At 40.7% G+C, this 23,368-nt stretch overlaps 1 protein-coding gene and 1 long non-coding RNA gene across 2 annotated transcripts in view; one reads left to right on the plus strand and one right to left on the minus strand.

Moving 5' to 3' along the window:
- Positions 1-23,368, minus strand: part of LOC140211676 (chondroitin sulfate synthase 3-like) — a 243,901-nt gene that overhangs the window by 181,776 nt on the left and 38,757 nt on the right. The gene's annotated exons all lie outside the window — the stretch shown is intronic.
- Positions 13,154-23,368, plus strand: part of LOC140211677 (uncharacterized) — a 29,738-nt gene continuing 19,523 nt past the window's right edge. The window contains exons 1-2 of the long non-coding RNA XR_011889545.1: positions 13,154-13,226; positions 22,742-22,834. This is a non-coding gene — a long non-coding RNA (uncharacterized lncRNA). The remainder of the gene's footprint in view (positions 13,227-22,741; positions 22,835-23,368) is intronic.

Genomic DNA, 23,368 nt, shown 5'->3' on the forward strand with positions numbered 1-23,368 from the left:
TCCAATTGCCTAAGATCTTTAAATCGGTAGGTGACATTTTGAAAAAGCACCACAGCAACAAAATCCATACTCGCACATCTCACCCACACTGAGGGAACGCTGCTTCTATGGAAGTACCATATGCCTACCTATTCAGGTGGTTTTTTCAAGAGGAGAAATCCTTATTGTCTTGGCAACCATCCCTCCCGCCCCCCCCCCCCGGTTAGTGCAACAATCTGATCATTTGGCATTTAACTTGTTTGTTATTTGTGTACGCAGAGTGGATTCTGTAATTACCTATTTATAAGACAGTGATTACATCTCAAAAGTAACTCATTGCTTTGAGAAGAACTGCAGACAGGGTAAAGTTCGAAATAAATTGTTACTTATCACCCTGGATACGTGACTGAAGTGTTCTATGGTTGTAAATTACATTTTTTTTTCTTCTGGAATAATTCTTAGCAAGGAAAACTTAGCCCCTAATACACAATGCTCCTATTACTGTGAGCTGCTCACTTGACGCCACACAGCATAAATGTGAGCAGCATTTGCACATTACAACAACAGCTTGCAATTATAAACTGCTTTGAACCAAGCCAATGATGCAAGGTGTTTTATTGAAGCTAATCAGGGAAAAAAAACAAAGTTGATATGGGAACATAATGAAATCAGAGATGTGTGTTTTAAGGTGGGTATTCAAGGAGAAAAAGAACGGCATTCAATGAAGCAAGTTTTAGAGAATTTGATATATATCTAAAGGAATGCAAGGTTTCTGAATCTAAAGTATAAAGTAGGTAAATGGAGTTGATATCAAGCTCAACCACGGTCAAATTAAATGGTGAAAGAGATTTAAATAGAAGAATGATCAACACTACTCTCATAGTTAAAACATGGCCAGAAATTATGTATCATAAGTGACAAAATGCACAAGATACCATGGAACGCTTATGGAGTTCTTGGGGTGGAGGAGATTAAAGAACTAGGTCGTTGAGTGATCAAAAGGTTCTAAATTTTTTTTATTTTATTTATTTAGAGATATAGCACGGAACTGGCTCTTCCAGCACCACCCAGCAACTTGCCAATTTAACTCTAGCCTAATCACAGGACAATTCACAATAACCAAATAACCTACTAATTGGTAGGTCTTTGGACTGTGGGAGGAAACCAGAGCACCCAGAGGAAACCCAAGTGCACACAGAAAGGAAGATACAAACTTGCTTCCAGAGTAATTGAACTGCTACATGCCGAGCTCTAATAGCGTCACACTAACTGCTACACCACTGTGGTGCCCCAGTGGGACAAATACCACTGGGTGCAAATTTAAAGCAGTACCCTTCCAGATCCCATTATAAGTTACTGAATATCGAGTGGGTCAAATTTAGGGAAGGGCGAAGGCGGCCAGGCAGGTACATATTGCAAGAGTTAGCCCTGGAGGTGCACAGACAAGTTCATAGCAGACATGTGGCTAGAGAGATTATGAAGGTCCTCTGATAGGAAGGAGGCTATACATTCAGTTTGCAACCAGATAGAATAACAAGGCTGCAAACAGTATAGATCCCCTGAAGCTACAGGCAGCAAGGAAGATCGATTCTATTGGTGAGGACACAGAGGTCATGACAAAAATAAATGGGTTATATTTAATGTTCTTAATGTTTGAAAAGAACAAAACTTCAAATCATTATGACCAGATGATGGACAAGAAAGCTCACAATGCAGGGAATACGAGATAATATATGCTGGAAGGCTGGAGGTGGGCATTGTCTCACTGTGCATGCCGTTACCCCATCCTATATCTGACTTGTCAGTACACAGACCCTAATAAGGAGGTAGATATAGGAAGGGGTAACAGGTTTGGTTTATACACAAATCTTGGAAATAGGAATATATTTGATGATCCTGGTCAAAAAAAAAAGACTGTAAAAGATGTAGCAATCATTTTCAAGGTGGGTACAACCAGAGAGGAAATGTGACAAACAAGAGAAAATCTGGAGATGCTGGGAATCCAAGCAACACACACAAAATGCTGGAGGAACTCAGAAGGCCAGGCAGCATCTATGGAAAAAAAGTACAGTCGATGTTTCGGTCCAAAACCCTTTGGCAGGAAATGTGACAATGATTTTGAAATGGCTGCCAGACAAGACTCCTTACAAAGTCAGACCACTAAGAAAGCATTGAGGTCAATCAATATAATTATTTAACAATAATGGTTCAAAAGCAAAAAATTAAATTTTTCATGGAAGCAATGCTTTATCAAAAGATTACAGAGAAAACTGAACTTTCCATTTCTAGTTGCAACCTATTTTTTTGTCAAGATAGCTGACTTCTACATCTTCTACAGCTCTTTAAGTTGTCTTTTAAATGCAGTGTTAAATTTGAAAATTTTTTGATACTATGTGGCTGATGTAGAAACTACACATAAAAGGATAAACAATGATGAGAGATAAAAAAAGTAAGGTTATTGGTTGTGCAATGCAGCCTTAAAAAGGAGCAGATCTCTCTCACTGCCTTTTTCACATTCAAAGACTCAGCTGGATTTTCTAGTCTTTTGGCAAAAATTACCTCGTAGCCATTTCTTCATAATGAAAATTCCCTCACAGCTACCTGGACTATATCTTGTCTCACCCTGCTACTTGTAGAAATGCCATCCTCTTCTCTCAATTCATCCATCTCAGCTGCATCTGCTCTCAGGTTGAGGCTTTTCATTCTAGAACAAAGGAGGTGTCCTCCTTTTTCAAAGAAGGGGGCTTCCCTTCCTCCACCATCAATGCTGCCCCCAACTGCATTACTTCCACTTCACACATCTGCTCTTACCCCATCCTTCCGCTACCCCGTCAGGGATAGGGTTCCTCTTGTCCTCACCTACCACCCAGCTAGCTTCCGCGTCCAGCACATAATTCTCTGAAACTTCCACCATCAAGCACACCTTTCCCTCCTTACCCCCCCAACTTTCTGCTTTCCGCAGAGATTGTTCCCTATGCGACTCCCTTGTCCGTTCGCCCCCCCCCCCCAACTGATCTCCCTCCTGGCACTTATCCTTGCAAGCAGAACAAGTGCTACACCTGTCCCTACACCTCCTCCCTCACTACCAGTCAGGGCCCTAAACAGCCCTTCCAGATGAGGCAACACTTCACCTGCAAGTCTGCTGGGGTCATTGACTGTGTTCAATGCTCCCGGTGTGGCCTCCTGTATATTGGTGAGACCCAACGTAGATTGGGAGCTTGCTTCGCTAAGTATCTATGCTCTGTCCGCCAGAACAAGCAGGATCTCCCAGTGGCCACCCATTTTAATTCCACTTCCCATTCCAATATATCCATTCATGGCCTCCTCCACCGTTGTGATGAGGCTTTATATTCTGTTTGGGTAGCCTCCAACCTGATGGGATGAACATCGATTTCTCAAACTTCTGGTAATGTCCTCCACCCCCCTTCTTCACCATTCCCTATCCCCTTTTCCCTCCCTCACCTTAACTCCTTGCCCACCCATCGCCTCCCTCTGGTGCTCCTCCCTCTTTTTCTTTCTTCCATGGTCTTCTGTCTCTTTCACCAATCAACTTCCCAGCTCTTCACTTCATCTCTCCCCCTCCAGGTTTCACCTATCACCCGGTGTTTCTCTCTCCCCTCCCCTCACCTTTCAAATCTACTCCTCAGTTTTTTTTCTCCAGTCCTGCTGAAGGGTTTCGGCCCAAAATGTCAACTGTACTTTGTTCCCATAGATGCTGCCTGGCCTGCTGAGTTTCTACAACACTCTATGTGTGTCTTCTATTGAAACTACTACTCTCCCCACCTCCCCCCAACAATGATGTTCTTTCATGGATGGACTTCACAAGTGACACAAATGATGTAAGTTATCATCACATTGCTGTATTTTATTTCAAGATGCAGCTTGGGATAGGCCCTCCTGGCACATGAAGCCAGAACATCCAACAACCCCGATTTAAACCCAATGTCTTTGGAATGAGGGAGGAAGCTGGGGGACCTGGAGAAAACCCATGTCTTCCACAGGAAGAATAAGTTATCTTTACTTGAATTTTAAATTAGACAGTGAATTCCGCAGCGCACCTTAACCTGCTGTTCTAATATTTATCTAGCTGGTCATTCCAGTCTTGGGCCGAAATTGTCTCCGGGATGTTGCTGATCGGATACTCACTATTGAATTGCAACCTACACACTTTCAGTTCATTTTATGGCACTGGTATGGCATGTATATTTTTTTCCCCCTCTCATCAGTCAAAACTAAGAGTTTATCCAAGTTTTGGAGTATGCAGGCATTAAATGCTTCATTACTGGAGAAGTCAGAAATTATATATGAATTAGAAGTAGAAATTGGCAAAGTCAGCCCCCCCATACATGTTCTGCCAATTCAATAAGATTATAGCCCCAATTCTACATTCTTGCCTAAAGTCCCCAAGAACTATTCATTCTCTTGTTTACTGTGTAACGCAAACAGTGCATAATCAGCAACAAACGCCTCTACTTCTGACCTCGTTACAGAGAGCAAGTCATGCATTAAACAGCCTGGGACACTACCCTGATGAACTCAGGTAACTATGTCCTGGGCTGAAGTGATTAGTAGGAATCATGCATCTTTTGTGCATGGATGGAGTTTTCTCCAATGGCTTCATTTTTTAAAATGGAACTCATTAGTAGCACATTTGATAAAACAGCTACTTTCATCTTGTCTCGAATTCTGTTCTTACAATGAGGTCCGCAGCTTATTTTGGAAGCTAAAATGAGTGGTTTTAATCAAGGTATTGATAAATAGGCTGATTCAATAAACTGATTGAAGTGATTATCTGGAACAGATTTATCTGCCAATCGAAATTGCTTTTAATCAACATTATTTTGTGATGTTCTCATGCAAATGGCAATTGTATTTTCTTGCAACACTTCAAAAGGTACCTCACTGGCTGTATGTGGCACTGTAATATCCTGTGAGCATGAAATGCGCTATAAAACTCTTTTCCCTCCATTAATTAAGCCTGAAATCTCACACAGTCACCACCAAGTTGTACTTTTGTAGCCAAACTCACTTTGACCTTGATCCACAGGAAAGTCCCAAAGTTTATCCCTTATTATGTCTCCTCTGGTCTCAACATCAATCCCCACTTAAAAGCACTACCCATTAATCACAGGCCTGCTGATTGCAGCTGCTCAGAATGTGTCGGTCAGGCTTTTAAGTCTTGGCCTCACTGCCTTCCAGCTTCTAAAGAAGCAGTAAATGACAATTTCATCTCACAAAAAGTGCTGTTGCTTCAGAAAATGGCATTTCTTCAGAAAATGGCATTTCTTCCTACTGATGCTATATGTAAAATTGTTGCAGCTGCTTAATTACAAGCAGAAATAAAAATTCGACTACTTTATGGAATTTTCCATTGGCTGTTCTATTTTTCCCCGGTTCAGAATTCCCAACTGTTTTCTGAAATATCCCTTTGGTGATCTGCACTAAATGCAGTCTGCACCAAACTCTGTGCATTGTGTTCCATCTCTTCTGATTTAAAACTACAACTAGTCTTGTCCTTGCTAATCAATTCTAGCCATCAAAATCAAAACATTCAAAATAGAACATTACTGCACAGTACAGGCTCCTTGGCCCACGATGTTGTGCTGACCTTAAATGTACTCTAAATCAATCTAACCGTTGCCTCACAACAGCCCTCTATGTTTATATCATTCCTGTATCTATAATCCGTGTGCATTAGGGGTATTTAAGAGTCTCTTAAATACCCCTAATGTATCGTCCTCCACCAACACCCCAGCAGCATGTTCCACACACACCACAATGCATTAAAAAAAATTTTGCCTTCCCCCTATACCTTCGTTCAATCACCTTAAAATGATGCCTTCTCATATCAGCCATTTTTACCTTGGAAAAAAGTCTCTGGTTGTCCACTTATCATCTCTTATAGTATGCCTCTTATCAGCTTATACAACTATATCAAGTCACCTCTCATCCTTTTCTTCAAACAGAGCAGCCCTAGCTTGTTCAAAATATCCATAAAAGACATGCTCTCCAATCCAGGCAGCATCCTGGGAGTTCTCTTCTGAACCCTCTTTAAAGCTTCTAGATCCTTCCAAAAGTAAGGTGACCAGAGCTACACACTGTATTCCAAGCGTGGTCTACACAGTTTTATAGAGCTGTAACATTACCTTGTGACTTTTGAACTCAATCCCTCTAATAAAGGCCAACATATCATGCACCTTAACTACCCTATCAACTTGCGCAGCAACTTTGTGGGATCCATGAACATAGACCCCAAAATCCCCGTTCCTCCACACTGCCAAGAATCCTGCCATTAACCTAGTATTCGGCTTTCAAATTCAACCTTCCAAGTGGAATCACTTCACACTTTTCTGGGTTGAACTCTATCCACCACTTCTCAGCCTGTTTCTAAAACTCAATGTTATAGCATACCAACCTGTTTTACACTGTTCTCACAAACATCAAGGATCTTCTCACTGGTGAATAATGAAGCAAAGTATTCATTAAGGACCTCCCCCAACTTCTAACTCCAGCCACATTTCCTTTTCTATCCCTTGCATCACTCTCATCGTCCCCCTGCTCTTCACAATGTGTAGAATGCCTTGGGGCTTTCCTTAATCCTGCTCACCTAGTCCTTCTCATGCCCCCTTCCAGCTCTCCTAAGTACATTCTTAAGCTCCTTCCTGGATACTTGTAACTCTCTAGAGTCTTGTCTATTACTTGCCCTTTAAACCCTTTCTTTCCTCCCTTGACTAGATGCTCCACATCTCTTGTCAAGCAAAGTTCCTTCATCCTACCATTCTTTCCATACTTCAAAGGGGCAGACCCACCTAACAGCCCATGTAAATTCTCCCTAAACAACCTCCACATTTCCATTGTTCATTTGCCTGAGTACATCTGTTCCCAGTTTACACTCCCAAGTTACCCCTCCCTCAATTAAATACATTCCATACAGTTTGTTCCTATCCTTCTCCAAGGCTATGCAAAACGTCAGGGAGCTGTTGTCATTGTCTCCAAAATGTTCACCCAATGTGATTTCTGTCACCTGACCAGGTCCATTGCCTAGTACCGGATCTAGTATGGCCTCTCTTCTAGTCATATGTATACATATTGAGTCAGGAATCCTTGCTGAACACATCGGACAAACTCTAACCCCATCTAAATCTTTCGCACTAAGGAAGTGCCAACTAATATTTGGGAAGTTGAAGTCACCCATGACAACAACCTTGTTAGTTTAATTACAGGGATTAGGATCTAGAAATGTAGGTTAGGATCCTAACCTTGAGATGAGGATCCAGAAATATTACTAACTCAGCCTTATGGGGAAAATTTTCATGATGTAATGAATATCTTCACTAATTTTCACAGTAAAGTTCAAAACCTACACTCTTGTTAATTAAATGCGAAGCTAAGCCAAGGTGCCCGGAAAGTTCTCATTGGCTAAGATCAGCCAATCAGTGGCGTATCTAAGGTATGGCAGGTATGGCACGTGCCCTGGGTGCCACTTGAAGGGGGGGGGGGGGCGCCACTGAGCAGTTTCTATTAAAGTCAGACAAGCCATCCTCGGATAGTGAAAAAAGAATTTTCTTCAGATGTATGATCTGCCTTTGATTATCATGGGTGAGAAGCACTAGGATGGCCTTATTTCAGAGCATTGTGTAAGAAAACTATGAAACGTTTCTTCACAAAGTAGGAAAGTGGAGCTGAAGGACGGAAGAGACGAAAGTTGGAGGTAGAGGAAGCCAAGAAGTCAAGTTCTTCATGCCCTTCTTTGAAAAGCCTGAAACAAGTAGTTCGACACGTTCCATGGAGTCGCCTGCACCTGCTACAAGTTTGTTAGAATCCAAAGGTGGATCGAGTACAAATGCGTCACAAGCCGAGGAGGCAGTCAAGTCAGATATATCCGAGTATGACGAGATTAAGAGTGAGGCTGCCACAGAGAATGTGGACATGACTGGAGGGGAAGACGATGGTGGTGGTGATGATGTTGAGTTTATTGACGAGATTTTACCTGACGACACTGAACCTAGTGAACTGGATGGTGTCAAAGAGCCTCGAACTGTCATACCAGAGGTGATTGAACAGCATGACATTGGACTTCTGAAGTTCGACAAGGATATTGGAAAAGCAATTCTGCCTGACGCGTTGAGAACAGAAATAATAAAGCTGGGTTTGAAGTATTTCCAGAACAGTGAGGGGCCTTTTCTACCAAAAAATAACCGCCCAATGAACAAATCTTGGTTCAAGAGGAAATTGGGAAATGGTCGTGGTGGGGAAGTGACTCGCTCATGGCTGGTCTATTTCGCTTCTAAAAAGTCTGCATTTTGTATCTGTTGTCTTCTCTATTCCCGGTCAGACCATCAATCCTCATTGGAGCAGGAAAGTGGATTCAACCAGTGGAAAGCACCTGAAAGGATTAGTGTTCATGAAAATGCCAAGAATCATCGGGAATGCTTCACACAGTGGAAAGAAATAGAAAGAAACTTAGCTGGAAACAGAGGTGTTATTGACCCGGTACTTCAGTCACAGATTGAGAAGGAAAAGCAGAAGTGGCGTGACATCCTGACAAGAATCCTTCATTGCATAAAATTCCTTGCGACTCAGAACCTGGCTTTGCGAGGACACAGGGAGTCACTTCAGCTAGACAGTGACTCCAATGTGAGAAATTTCCTTGGCTTACAGGGCCATCTTTGACCCTGTCATAAAAGAACACCTCACTCATTTGGAAAATCATCCTGGATCCATGTCTTGTCTTTCACCCTGTGTCCAGAACAAATTCATCCACACGATGGCATTCACTGTTCACCAGAGTTTACTGAGAGCATTCCTAAAGCCAAGTACTATGGTCTTATGTTTGACTCAACTCCTGATCAGGCACATCATGATGTCAGAAGTAGTGAGGTATGTGGAAATTGATGTTGAGAGGAAAACAGTCCGTGTTAGAGAGTCCTTCCTTGGTTTTATCCAGGTAAGCCAGAAGGATGCTGAGAGCTTGGTTGAAGACATCTTGAAACAGCTAGAGAAGGACGAAATGGAGCTACAAGATTGTTGGTCACAGTGCTATGACAATGCTGCTGTAATGGCTGGACACAGAAGTGGTGTTCATCAAAGAATAAGTGAGAAAAACAACCTGACATTGTTTGTGAATTGCGACAATCACTCACCCAACTTGGTGGGTGTACATGCAGCCAAGCAGGATACAATGATGGTCAAGTTTTTTTGGAACCATTGAAGCTCTCTACGTGATTTTCTCTCGTTCAACACAGCGCTGGGAAAAACTCAAAAACACTGTGCCTGTGGTTAAGTTGGAGTCCAAAACCAGGTGGAGTGCAAGGACAGAAGCAGTGAAACCCGTCAACGTACCTTGAGGAGATACTTCAAGTTCTTCAGGACATGATAGACAATGAAAACAAGATCACTGAAACAAGAAGTGACGCAAGGCAGCTGTACAACCACATGTTGAGTTACGATTTTCTGATTTTGCTGGGTTTTTGGAACAAAGTACTCATTCGCATTGACCGTATTCAAAAGAGACTGCAGGATCCTAGCATGAACTTCCACAATGATGCCCTGGATTTCAAAGCCCTCTGAGATCATTTTTATGATGAAAGAGAAATGTTGGTCAGTGAGTTACTCGAAGGAGGAGTCGGTCTCTGTCAAGAATAAGTATTGAAGTTGAAAGACGTCAGAGACGAAAGAAATGAATGGCTGATGAGAACTCGAGAGACACTGGGTTAACAGCTAAGGAGGAAATGGAAAGAGTCATGAAGGGAACACTCGACCATCTTCACAGAGAAATGGACGAAAGGTTGGCTCATTTGCGCGACACTGACGCCAAGTTTGGGTTCCTTCTCGATGTCCAGGGACTGTGTTATGGCGCCGACAGTAACAACCTAAAGAAGAAGTGTGAAAATTTGGGCGAATTGTACAGCTCTGATGTTGATGGACAGCAGCTATATGAAGCAATTTTGGATTGCAGAATGTTGCTATCACGGCGGGTCAACATGAAAATATCAAGACCTGAAGAGCTTCTTGAATTTATTTCCAGTATGGAGATGAGAGCATCTTCCCCAATCTTCACATTACTATTCATAACCATCACGGTTTCCATTGCCAGCTGTGAGAGATCATTCAGCAAGTTAAAACCAATACTTTCATATTTGAGAGCCTCCATGGGTCATGGCAGACTCTGATCTTGCTCTGCTAAGTGTAGAAAGAGAAGAAACTGACTTTGATCACATCGTAGACCAATTTGCATCAGTGAAAGCAAGGAAGGTGCAGGTATAATTTTCATGTAGTGCCATAATTTGTTAATTAAAAGATTAACAAGCTTGACTTGTATTTTTGAGCTGATATTATAGTAAAGTTATCTAAAAGATGGGTGTCAGATGTTTGAACAGGGATGCAATTTCAGTGCTTGCCATAGGCGCTATTTTCTGTAGATACGCCCCTGCAGCCAATAACTCTTCATGAAGCCAAAGATTTCACTTAGGCAGTACATCCTGCTGGAGATGAGAGGAATGATGAATGTGGGTAAGACCAGTATGATCATACTGCAGTTCATGATCAAGTATAAATATGATCTCCATGATACTGGCTTCCAGATGAAAATGGAAGAATTAACAAAAGAAGCCAGGATCTATTAAGTTACACCACAATATGGAAGGTATCTGTAAGAAATGAGGAAACTGCTTAACAAATAGTAAAGAGTATGCACTAACCAATTACATATATAGAAAATATGACCAATAGTTGTGAACAGGAAAATAGAATGTATTGAATTGTTAAGTGAAATATTTTCATTGAAATTAACTTTTCAATACAATTCTTAATTGGTTCTGTTGAAAGTGACAATATGCTGCCTGTAATCAGTTTAAAACCATCTCCATTTCCCTTTATGAATTTCATAAGAAACATACAGCATGATATCATTTTTTAGGACATCTATTAGAGAGAACAGATAAAAGAGTTAAATTGCAATGGGTTCTTATGCAAAATATCTGACTATAATGTCAACTAATCATGCATGATAAAAGTAAAATCACTTTGCAAGTAAATGTCTTATCTGCTTAACATTTCTTTCTAAATTTCATAGACGTGTAATCTGATGATGCATAATTTCAGAAACTTGATAGAAGTTGACAGAACAAAGGGGTCTGGGAATACAGATCCATAATTCATTGGAAGTGGTGTCAGAGGTAGATAGGGTCCATAAAGAACACTTTTGGCATATCAGCCTTCAAAGATCAAAATATTGAGTACAGCAATTGAGATGTTATGTTGAAGTTGTATAAGATGTTGGTGAAGCCTAATTTGGAGTATTGTGTGCAATCTTGTTCACCTACCTACAGGAAAGATGTAATTAAGATTGAAAGAGTACAGAGAAAATTTACAAGGATGTCGCTGGGACTAAAGGACCTGATATAAGGAAAGAGTTCACACGTTCGTTAGAATTTTATTCTTTAGAATTTGGAAGGTTGAGGGCAGATTTGATAAAGGTATAGATACAGTAAATACAAGCAGGCTTTTTCCACTGAGGCTGGGTGAGACTACAACTAGAGGTCATGGGTTAAGGGTGAAAGGTAAAACCTTTAGAGGAACATGAGGGGAGCTTCCTCACTCAGAGTGTGAAGTGAGCTGCCGACATAGGTAGTGAATGCAATTCTGATTCAATGTTCAAGAGGAGTTTAGATAGCTACATGGATGGTAGGGGTATGGAAGGCAATGGTATAAGCACAGGTTGATGGGACTAGGCAGTTTAAATGGTTCAGCATGGACTAGATGGACCAAAAGGTCTGTTTCTGGGCTATAGTTTTTTTATTTCTATGACTAAGTGGAGGAGCCTTCACTGATGAGGCGACTAAATTCTTCAGCCATACTCTGATTGAGATTTATTTCTTATTTTCAAATTTAGAGATAGAGTGTGGAACAGGCCTTTCCAGCCTAACGAGCCGTGCCCAGCAACCCACTTGTCAGCTCTTGGACTGTATTCATCAGAGTATAGAAGAATGAGAGGGGATCTCATAGAAACATTTCGGATGTTGAAAAGGTTGGACAGAGTCGATGTGGAAAGGCTGTTTCCCTTGGTGGGTGAGTCTAGGACAGGAGGGCACAGTCTTAGAATTAGAGGGTACCCATTTAAAACAGAGATGAGGAGAATTCTTTTTTTTAGCCAGGGGGTCATGGATTTATGGAATTCGTTGCTACATACAGCTGTGGAGGCCTGATCATTGAAGGTGTTTAAGGAAGAGATTGATAGGTATCTAATTAGTCAGGGTTTCAAGGGATATGGGGAAAAAGCCGGAAATTGGAACTAGATGGGAGGATAGTTTAGCTCATGGTGGAGTGGCGGAGCAGACTCGATGGGCTGAATGGCCTACTTCTACTCCTTTGTCTTGTGATCTTGTGACCTATTTAACATTAGCCTATGCACAGGACAATTTACAATGACTAATTAACATACTAACTAACTAGTATATCTTTAGACTCTGGGAGGAAACTGGAACATCCAGAAGAAACTCATGCAGTCATGGGAAGAACATACGACCTCCTTACAGATGCTGCTGGAATTTACTTTTGTCCTCCAACGTCTCAAGATGTAAAAGCATTGAACTCACTGCTACGCCACTGTGGCACCCATTTGAGATCACCCATCACCATTTTCCTTGAAATATACATTCCCTTTTTTTTTCAGAAAATTCAGATTACCCCAGTCCCTTTAACAGATTTTCAGATTAAATCATAGCTCTATCACTTTTTAAACAGAAGCCCCAGAAAGTTCAGAGACTTTTTTTTGGTCAGGCTCACTTGCTGTAAACAAACTCAATAAGTAAATGAGTAGATTCAAAGTCATGTAAAATTTTACCTTAATATATAATCAGGGTACAGCAAATAAATAATAAAATTCAATTGGATAGAAAATGAACTACCGAAAAGTAAACTTTAACTTGTGATATTAGAACATAGCGATAATGAAGTTTGACGGAATTCACCATTCAATTTGAAATGTAGCTGCATACACTTGTGAAATAATTTTGCAAATAAATTTTCTTGCTGGGATACCAATGAGATTCCAGTCTCATATTGGAACACTACTGCTACAATGTGGCTCTAGCAATCAGAAGCATTTGCTTATGATATTGAGCAAAATTAGCATTTAATTAACTGTTTTCCTTTTCTGCAATTTCTATTTAAAAGGCTAAAAGCTTCTGTGGAAAAAAAAAATCGATCACTCAGAACTTTTATGGATGGAAATGCATCAATTTATGGTAAGCAATTCATTGTGAACCACAGTTGAATTTGTGGTGAGTGAACTTTGCCCTCAATGTTGAAGGCTGTTGCTTCATGTTTAAGAATCCTGATGGTGTGGTTTAATGCTGTAGCTGAAAGCTAAAATGTGGAGTTCTGTGAGGGAACAACTGAATCCAAAGAATCATACATGAGCACTCAACAGATTGTATTTTTAAAAGTTCCTTTTAAATGTTGTAATTCGTTCCTTCATCCTGTTTTGTCCTATTTTCTTTCTTTTAATATCTCCTTTTATTCCACATGCTGCTCCACCCACACCAATCACACAGGGATGCATCCACAGGATCAGATACTAGGGGGTGCCAGATGCCCCACTGATATCACCACACTGTTAAGATTGTACATTTTTTCAAGGACAATTTCTGGTTCACAACCTTTGCACAATTTTATGATTTTATCAGACGATCATTTACATATCATTTGAGCATCCTTCCAATGAATACACGAACATGAATATTAGTAAAAGGGGTAATTTTCCCCCTCATTTCTCACACACTTTTCAACTGGGTCGTGGTTGATCATTTAGTTCAGGGGTCCCCAACCCTCTTTGCACCACAGACCGGTTTAATATTGACAATATTCTTGTGGACCGGCCAACGGGGGGGGGGGTTCAAGTTCAACAGTGCGTGACAGGGAATGAGGAAAGGTGCAGCTGACTCATATTGCCAAATCATATCATTTCCTCACGACCCAGTAGCACATGCTTTGCAGCCCAATGGTTGGGGACCACTGATTTAGTTCAGTGCTACTCTCCAGTATTACACCCTTGAATCCATTAATAGCCAAAACGTTCTTGAATAGTCCCAATAACTGATTCCCCACAGCCCATTTGGTAAAGAATTCCAAATATTCAACCACCTCTGGGGAAAGAAATATAAGAAATTCCTAGCCCTTCTCTGAATGGTGGACCCCATGTTTTGAGATTGTGATACCTTGCTTCTAGTTTCCAATGCAAGTGAAACATCATCCCTATTTCTACTCAATCCAGTCTTGTAAGAAAAAAGTTGTTAAGTATTTGGTGATAATTGTCTATATCATTACAAAAACAGAAAATAAATTAAGCAGCTACTACATCAGCACCCCTCAATAAACATCTGAAGAAATGACAGGTTTAAAAATACTAATAATAACCTCAAACAACACACTGAGCTCGAGGTCCAGTGACCATTAGTGGATTCGCAAATTTGCTGCTATTATTCTGAACAAAAAGAGTTGTAACCATTTTACATGAAGTATACTAGAATCACACATGGATTAAGAATTACATGCCACTGGCAATTTTTGCGGGGATATTCAACATTTTAATTGCAGAAGTGTAGAGCAGGAGTAGAAGATTCTGGAGGGTGTGTTTCGCAAATTTCTAAACCCCCTAACAAAGTCAGTCATATAGTCATATATTCTGGCAGGATTTCAAACCATGTCCAAGATTCCTCGACCAAGAAAACTTTTTCTAAAGATGTCCTACTTCACTTAATGCATAAAGTACATTATCAATGTAACACATGAACTAGTTCACATAATAAGCAAAACAAATTCAGATGTAAAATAAAAACATAGACAATGTAGGAGAAAGTTAAAAAGATTATGTCCTTGTATTAAGCTGGTTAGGAAAACAACTTCATGCATTCTAATCTCATTCAATTTCCTTGAGTAATCTAGTGGTTTCCTGCCTAAATTACTTTTAAAAGCAGAACTCCTAGTAAAATTTCCAAATAGTCAAGATATTCAGTCAGCATTTGACAAATATGGACTGAAAGATACGGCTGACCAAATGAAAAATGGAAGATAGAAATAAAAAGTAAAAATTAAGAATAAATTAATATTACTTGCCCAAATAAGAGGTGAGTAAATATTTCAAATGTGGTTTTTCCTCAGAATTAAAACTACAAAATGAACAAACATTTTGGTAATTATCTGTTAAAAGACAGATACCAGCACCACAGATAGGACATTAACGGCTGAATGACTTGCAACCTACTTAACTGAAAGCAGGAACTTGTTGGGCCGTTCCTTTTCCAATCACATTTTGGTCGATGACAACATCAATCTTTTAGCCCACAAACCGTTACTTACCTCTTACATCCAATTTCCCAGCAAACTGGTCACCTCTTTCACATTCATCACCTCATTAGAAAATATAAGAACAATCTTGTATACTAATCTTTTTTTAAAAAATAAAAGTCTTTTCATATCAGTGAATTCATTAACTCCAAACCAAAGAGTATTTTAATCCAAGTTGCATGCAACTACTCTTCTACGCCTAGATTTGCTATAAATCACATTGTTGGTTCACCAGTCACTTCTGGGATAGCTAAGTTCCAATTGTTCCCTTTTAAGCATCATTACGTTTTACTAATCTTCATCCATTTATTGCAGCATCCTCAATGGCCGTGCTAAAGTATACGGTAATATAGTAGTAGATTTGATCCAGGACTCCACTTTTTCTCCACATACACCATAATATTGCCCCAGATGGCATACCTTGTTCTTCCTTAGAACGTCGATTGCGCATCTTTCTTAAAGACAAATATTTCCAAACTTTGCTTTATGCCATTTTCGGTACAGAATTGTATTGGAGAATGATATAATTGTTGTTCTGGATACAATGTAGCATTAAAAAAACAATAAGATAAAGAACACAATAAATATACATATATATGACAGCTTATATAGATAGACAGTGTATGTATTATCTATAAAGTGATGCTAGGCACTCGAGTGTCTGTACATAAGCTGACCGACAGGAAAGAACATAAGATATAGAAGTAGAATTAGGCCATTTGGCCCATAGAGTCTTGCTGAGCCATTTCAACATGGTGGATCCAATTTTCCTCTCAAAAATGACAAAGTAGTGGTGGTGGAGGGTGTGGAGAGGTGGGTTAGTGGGCAGAGGTTTTCATCAGGCTTACTGCTTGGGGAAAGTAACTATTTTTGAGCCTGGTGGTCCTGGCATGGTTGCTATGCAGCCTCCTCCCTGATGGGAGTGGGACAAACAGTTCATGGGCAGGGAGGGTGGGATCCTTCATGATGTTACTGGCCCTTTTCTAGCACCTTTCTGAACACATGTCCTTGATGGCGACTAGGCTGGTGTCAGTGATGCCTGCAGAGCCTTTCTGATCGCAGCAGTGCAGTTTCCATATCATGCAGTGATGCAGCATATTAGGATGCGCTCTATTGATGAAGGACATGAGTACAGATGTACAAATGTACATGGTCCAGCTCTCTTCGGTCTCCTCAAACAGTAAAGGCATTGGCGAGCTTTCCTGATTGTGTACGATTTTTCTGGGGCCATGAGAGGCTATGTGTGACGTGCACTCCCAAGAGTTTGAAACTGCCTGCAGTTTCCACTGCTGTGCTGCCGATATACAGAGAGGTTAGAGCCATTGGGCAATTTTTTTTTTTTGTTCTGAAGATGTAGAATTCTTTGGTATAGGCGTTACCGGGAAAAGTCAACACTGTTTTTCCTTGCATAGTCAGTAATGCCCTTGACGCCCAGCCACAGACGGAGATCTTTTCCTAGATCCTTGGCTTTTTGTAATATCATTAATGCTTTGTTCCAACTGTACACTAACCAATTTCTTGAACCCTTTGTTAATAATATCAACAACGTTGATTCCACTTCTTACATATCTCTTAAATTCCTGCATGTTCCGTGTATTTTAGTCATCTCTTACTTTCCACTCCTCAATTTGCCAACTTCCAATCTGTGGGTTCACATAGGTACATGCTAATATTCTAAAGACACTCAGAACCATCTGCATTTAGCTTCTGTGCATTTTAAGCCTGATCTCTGGAGTCTATGCCTTGCTCAATAGGCAACATGTCAGCTCTAATGATCCCAAAGTCTGCACTAGCAAGAGCTTTTGCCTTTGGCAGGTTCAACCCCGCATTAGACAGGATTGTAAGTGTTTAGTTCCCTTTCTTTGCTGGCATCAAATGCAACTGTGTCTCATGGGCAACCCTGCTCTCCATCCCATCAGACATTTCCTTTGTTCTCCTTGCCACTCTCCATCTTCCACAATCACCTTTATCAATTCGCATAAAGGAATTTTAACCTAAAACATTTAAAAGATTCCCTCTCCACAAATGAGCATCTGTAGTTTTTAATTTCAGATTTCCACAATCTGCAGCCTTTTTTGCTTTCCATCCATGTCAGATAGATCTGGAAAATAGAGACCAAGTAAAACAGATAGTCCGGTCCTCCAGGTTGGGCGATTTAAGCATGCCTCATTAAAACAAAATATGCTATGCAGGGACAGAGACGTTAATTGTGCTGTGGAAAATGGCCTTCTGGAGTCGTCATTTATACAACTGTTAGTGGCGAAAGTTGAAAGGAAGCTCCAGGAACAAAGGCTGAAGTGCTTAGAATTAAATTTTAAAAAACACAACTGGCTTTGAGAATGCACAGAACAAGAAATCTAACAACACACACAAAAGGAACTCAGCACGTCAGGCAGCATACATGGAAGGAAATGAATAGTCGACATTTGGGATCAATATCCTTCATTAGGACTGGAAAGAAAGAGGGCAGAAGACAAAATAAAAAGGGGGGTGGGGAAGAACACAAGCTGGTGGCTGGTAAATAAATCCAGGTAAGAGGGAGAAGATGGGTATTTAGTGGGAAAGGGGGGTGGAGGGGGGAGTGAGGAATGATGTGAGAAGCTGGAAAGTAATGTGTGGAAGAGACAAAGGGCTAATGAAGGTGAAATCTGATAGGACAGGACAGTAGGCGATGGAATATAGTGAAGGAAATGGGAGACCAGAGGGAGCAGGTTGTGATGATGGGAATGGGGGAAAGAGAAGGGGTAATGGGGCCAGTGAGATAAAGGAAAACAATGGACAGGGGAAATGAGATATTGGTCTTCGGAAGTTAGAGAAATCAACATTGATTCTGTGGCAACCAATATGGAATGAGATGTTGTTCACCTAACCTGCGCTTCACCTCAAGTTGGCAGTAGTCAAGTCAATGGACAGAGATGTCAGTGTGGGAATGGGAAGAGGAATTAAAATAGCTGGCCACCGGGGGATCCTGGCAGTTACAGCAGACAGAGTGAAAGTGCTTGATGAAGTGATTCTCCAATCTCCATCATGTCTCACTGATATAGTGGAGCGCACACTGGGAACACTGGATGGAATAAATGACACTGAAGGATTCACATGTAAAGTGCTGCCTTACTTGGAAGGGCTGTTTAGGGCCTTGAAGGGTGGTGAGGGAGGAGAGGTTGGGGCAGGTATAATATTTGGGATGGTTGGATGGTTAAGTACCTCAAGGAGCAAAAATCCATGAGGAGCAATCCCTGTAGAGAGTGGAGAAGGTAGGTGTAGATGTGTTCGGAGGTGGGATCTCATTGGAGATGGCGGAAACTGCAGGGAATATGTTAGATGTGGAGACTCATGTATTGGTGAGGACAAGAGGAACCTTATTCCTCAAGTGTAACTCAGGTTACAGAGAGGTGACATACTTCAGCTTATACAACTGAAGTGTCAGTGGCAGCCCATAAATAGGATGCTTGAAGACAAAGAGAAATAAAGCTGTTGTCCAAATTCAAAATGGTGAAGAGTAGCAGAAGCCTAGTTGACGATGCACAACTGGGAAAACCAACTAAAAGCTTTCCAGGAACAGAAAACGATGCAAGAATTTTGTTACTGTTGATGCACTGCTTCTCATACCACAGTCTCGGAGCCCAAACACTCCCCCTTTACAGCAACAAGTTAACACGTTTTCTCTGCAACTGCCATACTCCATTTTCTGCTCATGATGTAGTCCCCTTAATGAAGGAGATACAGGTAAATAAAGCAAATTGCTGAATATTTTTAATGAATGTAGTTGTTCTGACTGTGAATACAATTCCTACTTCAGCATGTGCATCTAGATTGCTTCACTTTTCCAACCTGGCTCAAAACTCAGCTTCAGGAACAGCACTTTGACTTTCTCCTGATCACACTGTTTGTCCTGGGCTGTTCTGCTCACTTCATTAATTTATTTTTAGCGGAAGCTGCTATGATTTGGCCTGATCTGACATGGAAGGATTGAGCTTAAGGGTATGGATCTTTCACAAGAACCAAGTTCTGCCGCTGAGTTTTCTGTTGGAAGCTTCTCTGCCAGGGCATTGGCCTCTATTTAGAAAGCATTAGTAGACCAGCTGTACATCTCTCAATTTCTATTTCAGGTCTCCTGCTGATTTGTGGATTTTTCATTTCAAAAACAACCATTTTCCTGCACCCTTGCTAACACGGACCTTTCCCATGCATTTTCATTTCATTCCAGATACACTCTAAATTTTTTTTGTTGCACTGACATAATTCATCAGGATAGTGTTTCCTGTCAGGTCAATGAACCCATTAATTTGCTCTCCATGATTACACCATCTATTGTTGGTCTCTCCTCTCAATTTAACCAAATTAATGCAAACAATTCAGATGAAGTATTAACCTCTTTTTGTCCCCGTTGCAAGTGCTGCCACAGATTTCCAGAAATGTTCATGCTCATTTTAGAAATCTGCATTTGCAGTGTTGTTTCAAATAGCAATTAGAGCAACAGACAGGCACAGCAGAATCAAAACATTAATTCAACAACTATGAAGTCACAAGTGCAATTTACAACAGTCAAGTGACCCAAAGGTGGGCAAGATGCCACTTAAGTTTAAACAAAAATTAAAACTGCATTGTGGTGAAGAACAATCACTTAATGTTCACAGTCTCCAAAAATGAATGTTCACTTACAGTGCCTTGGCTAAAAGTATTCAGCTCCCAACCTTTTTATTCACATAAGTGAATATTCCAACCAGGGATTTTCATAAATTTAACTGAGAATTTTTACTTGTGAATCACATGCTCCTATTTCACAGTAGATCTCAAAAAGCAGGAAAAATTGTAAAGCCTGAACAACAAAAAATTCAGAAACTGTAATGTCAGTAATTCAAATGTATTTCACCCCCCCGCCCCCCCTTTGCTCAGTACTTACTTGGACCACAGCCCTCAGCTATTACAACCAGTAGTCTTTATGGCTAGTCTCTATTAGCTTTGCACAATATGATGGAGTAAGATTTGCCCACTCCTCTTTGCAAAACCACTCAGGCTGTGCCAGGTTAATCAGGGAGCGGCAGCGGATAGCAATCTTGAGGTGTTCGATTGGGTTACGGTCAGGACTCTGAATAAGCCACTCAAGGACATCAATTTTCTTCATTTGAAACCCTCTCCATGGTTGCTCTGCCATTGTACTTTGCATTATTGTTCTGCCCAAAAGACGAACTTCCTCCTCAGTTTAAGCTTTCGGCCTGAGACTAGCAGGTTTTATCTAGAATCTCTCTGTATTTAACAGCATTTATCTTCCTATCAATCCTGACTAGATTTCCAATCCCTGCTACTGAAAAGCATCCCCATGAAAAGAGGATGCTGTCCAAGTTGCATGCCATCTTAGACAATGTCTCCCATCCACTACATAATGTACTGGTTGGGCACAGGAATACATTCAGCCAGAGACTCATTCCACCAAGATGCAACACAGAGCATCATAGGAAGTCATTCCTGCCTGTGGCCATCAAGCTTCACAACTCCTCCCTTGGAGGGTCAGGCACCCTGAGCCAATAGGCTGGTCCTGGACTTTATTTCATAATTTTCTGGCATAATTTACATATTACTATTTAACTATTTACGGTTTTATTACTATTTAATTATTTATGGTGTAACTGTAAAGAAAACCAATTTCCCCCAGGATCAATAAAGTATGACTATGACATGATGCTACCTCCACTATACAGAAGGGATGTCGTTACCTGGCTGATGCACAGTATTAGATTTACACCACATGTACTGTTTAGTGTTAAGGCCAAAAAGTTCCACTTTAGTCTCATCTAACCACATGACCTTCTTCCACATCTCTACAGTATCTTCTAAGTGATGCTTTGTAAAGTCTTTACAGGCAAAGATGTGCATTTTTTTAGCCAGGGCTTCTTCCTTGCCACTCTTCCATAAGTACCCTTTTTGTGCAAGGCCTTAGAGAATATGGAGCCATGAACTTCATCTCTAGTTGCAGCCACTGACATCTGCAGCTCATATTGACCTGGTGACACTCTTACAAGTGCCATTCTTCTCCAGTGACCAAGTTTAGAGGCACGGCATGACATAAGCAGCATGGCTGTTGTTTCACTTGTTTTCCACTTTTTGTTGCAGCTACATAGGACCCCGGTCAGGCCCCACTTGGAGAACTGTGCTCAGTTCTGGTCACCTCACTACAGGAAGGATGTGGAAACTATAGAAAGGGTGCAGAGGAGATTTACAAGGATGCTGCCTGGATTGGGGAGCATGCCTTATGAGAATAGGTTGAGTGAACTCGGCCTTTTCTCCTTGGAATGACGGAGGATGAGAGGTGACCTGATAGAGGTGTATAAGATGATGAGAGGCATTGATCGTGTGTACAGTCAGAGGCTTTTTCCCAGGGCTGAAATGGCTAACATGAGAGGGCACAGTTTTAAGATGTTTGGAAATAGGTACAGAGGAGATGACACGGGTAAGTTGTTGTTGTCTTTTTTTAAAACGCAGAGAGTGGTGACTGCGTCGAATGGGCTGCCAGCAACGGTGGTGGAGGCGGATACAATAGCGTCTTTTAAGAGATTCCCGGATAGGTACATGGAGCTTCAAAAAATAGAGGGCTATGGGTAACCCTAGATAATTTCTAAAGTACATGCTTGGCACAACATTGTGGACAGAAGGGCCTGCATTGTGCTGCAGGTTTTCTATGTTTCCGTGATGGACTGCACTGAGCTCTGAAGTACGTTCAGTGCCTTTGAAATGGTCTTACACCCTTCCCCAGATATGTGTTTCGCTATTACCATTTCCCTGACTTGTCTTCAATGCTCTTTTGTCTTCACTTTGGTTTAGTCTGTTGAAAATCTACCATATAGCTGGACCTTACAGAGAGAGGGGGTATTTATTCTTATGAATTCATTGAAAACTGGTAACCAATCCTCCAATTTTCTACATCAACAAATCAGATAAGTTGGTTAGGTAATACTGTATATTGCACCTGAGAAAAGTGAGCATAGTAATTACAAAGGGGATGAATACTTTTTCAGCCTCACAATTTTGGTTTATAATCTTTTGTTATTTTTTGACAGGTATTGGAGATTTTCTTTTGATTTGACATGATGCACAAGGTTTTGGGATTAACACAAAAAATCTTACTTCAATATATTTTTAACTTAGAAACTGAGACAGTAAAATGTGAAAATGGTTGTGGAGACTGAATAATTTTTCAAGGCACTCATCTAAAATTGAGACTGCAGTCCAAGAGTTACTGGCTTCAGAAATTGTATGCTTCTGCATGAATGACAGCAGTTGAAAAAAGTGCATTGTATGTTGCTGATGTAGTAGCACAGGCAACTGCCTGTAAGTGTTCTCATTTCAAAGCAATGATCTTTAAGTATTATAATGAGTAGGTATAATGGTATCTTACAATGATTATATCTTGTGAAAGGTGGGATTCAGACAGCTAAATTCCATGAAGCATGACACAAAAGACAATGAAGAGTAACTGAAACTGACCAAAAAGCAAACTCTTGGCCTTACGGTAAGAGATTAGATCTTTTTATTTTGAAAGCTCTAGTTAAGGACAAGATCCAACATAATCCGATCCACGCTGAATTTCCAACCCTCTCGAGCACTCTTTCCCTGATGGTATGGCAATACATTTTCAGCCATGGTGTGTATAGAGAATGGTTACAGAAAGACCCTCACTGTTTATTATTGGCTTTTACCGATGGCTCTGGCTTTCTCGCAATATTATCTCAGAGCTCAGGTATAAACTACATATGCCAGTCAGTAGTGATAAAATTAGAGAGATAGCTTAAGGTCTCAAATGGAAGTTAAAAATAAAATAGGAACTTCAACTGAAATAATTTCAAAACTGGTACAATTTAAAGCTGCCAAGTATATATCGGGGAAAAGGAATAGACTAAAAAACAGAAAGGTAGTTCTGTTATAGGGGAGAAAGCTGAAGAGATCAATTGACAAATGTGAAGGTAAAAGCCTAATTTACTAGTGTCTCCGCCCTGTCACAAACCTTTTGTTCCTTTCTCTTTCCCACTCTTTCTCTGCCTCTGAA

This window comes from Mobula birostris, chromosome 17, assembly GCF_030028105.1.
Source record: "Mobula birostris isolate sMobBir1 chromosome 17, sMobBir1.hap1, whole genome shotgun sequence".
NCBI lineage: Eukaryota > Metazoa > Chordata > Chondrichthyes > Myliobatiformes > Myliobatidae > Mobula > Mobula birostris.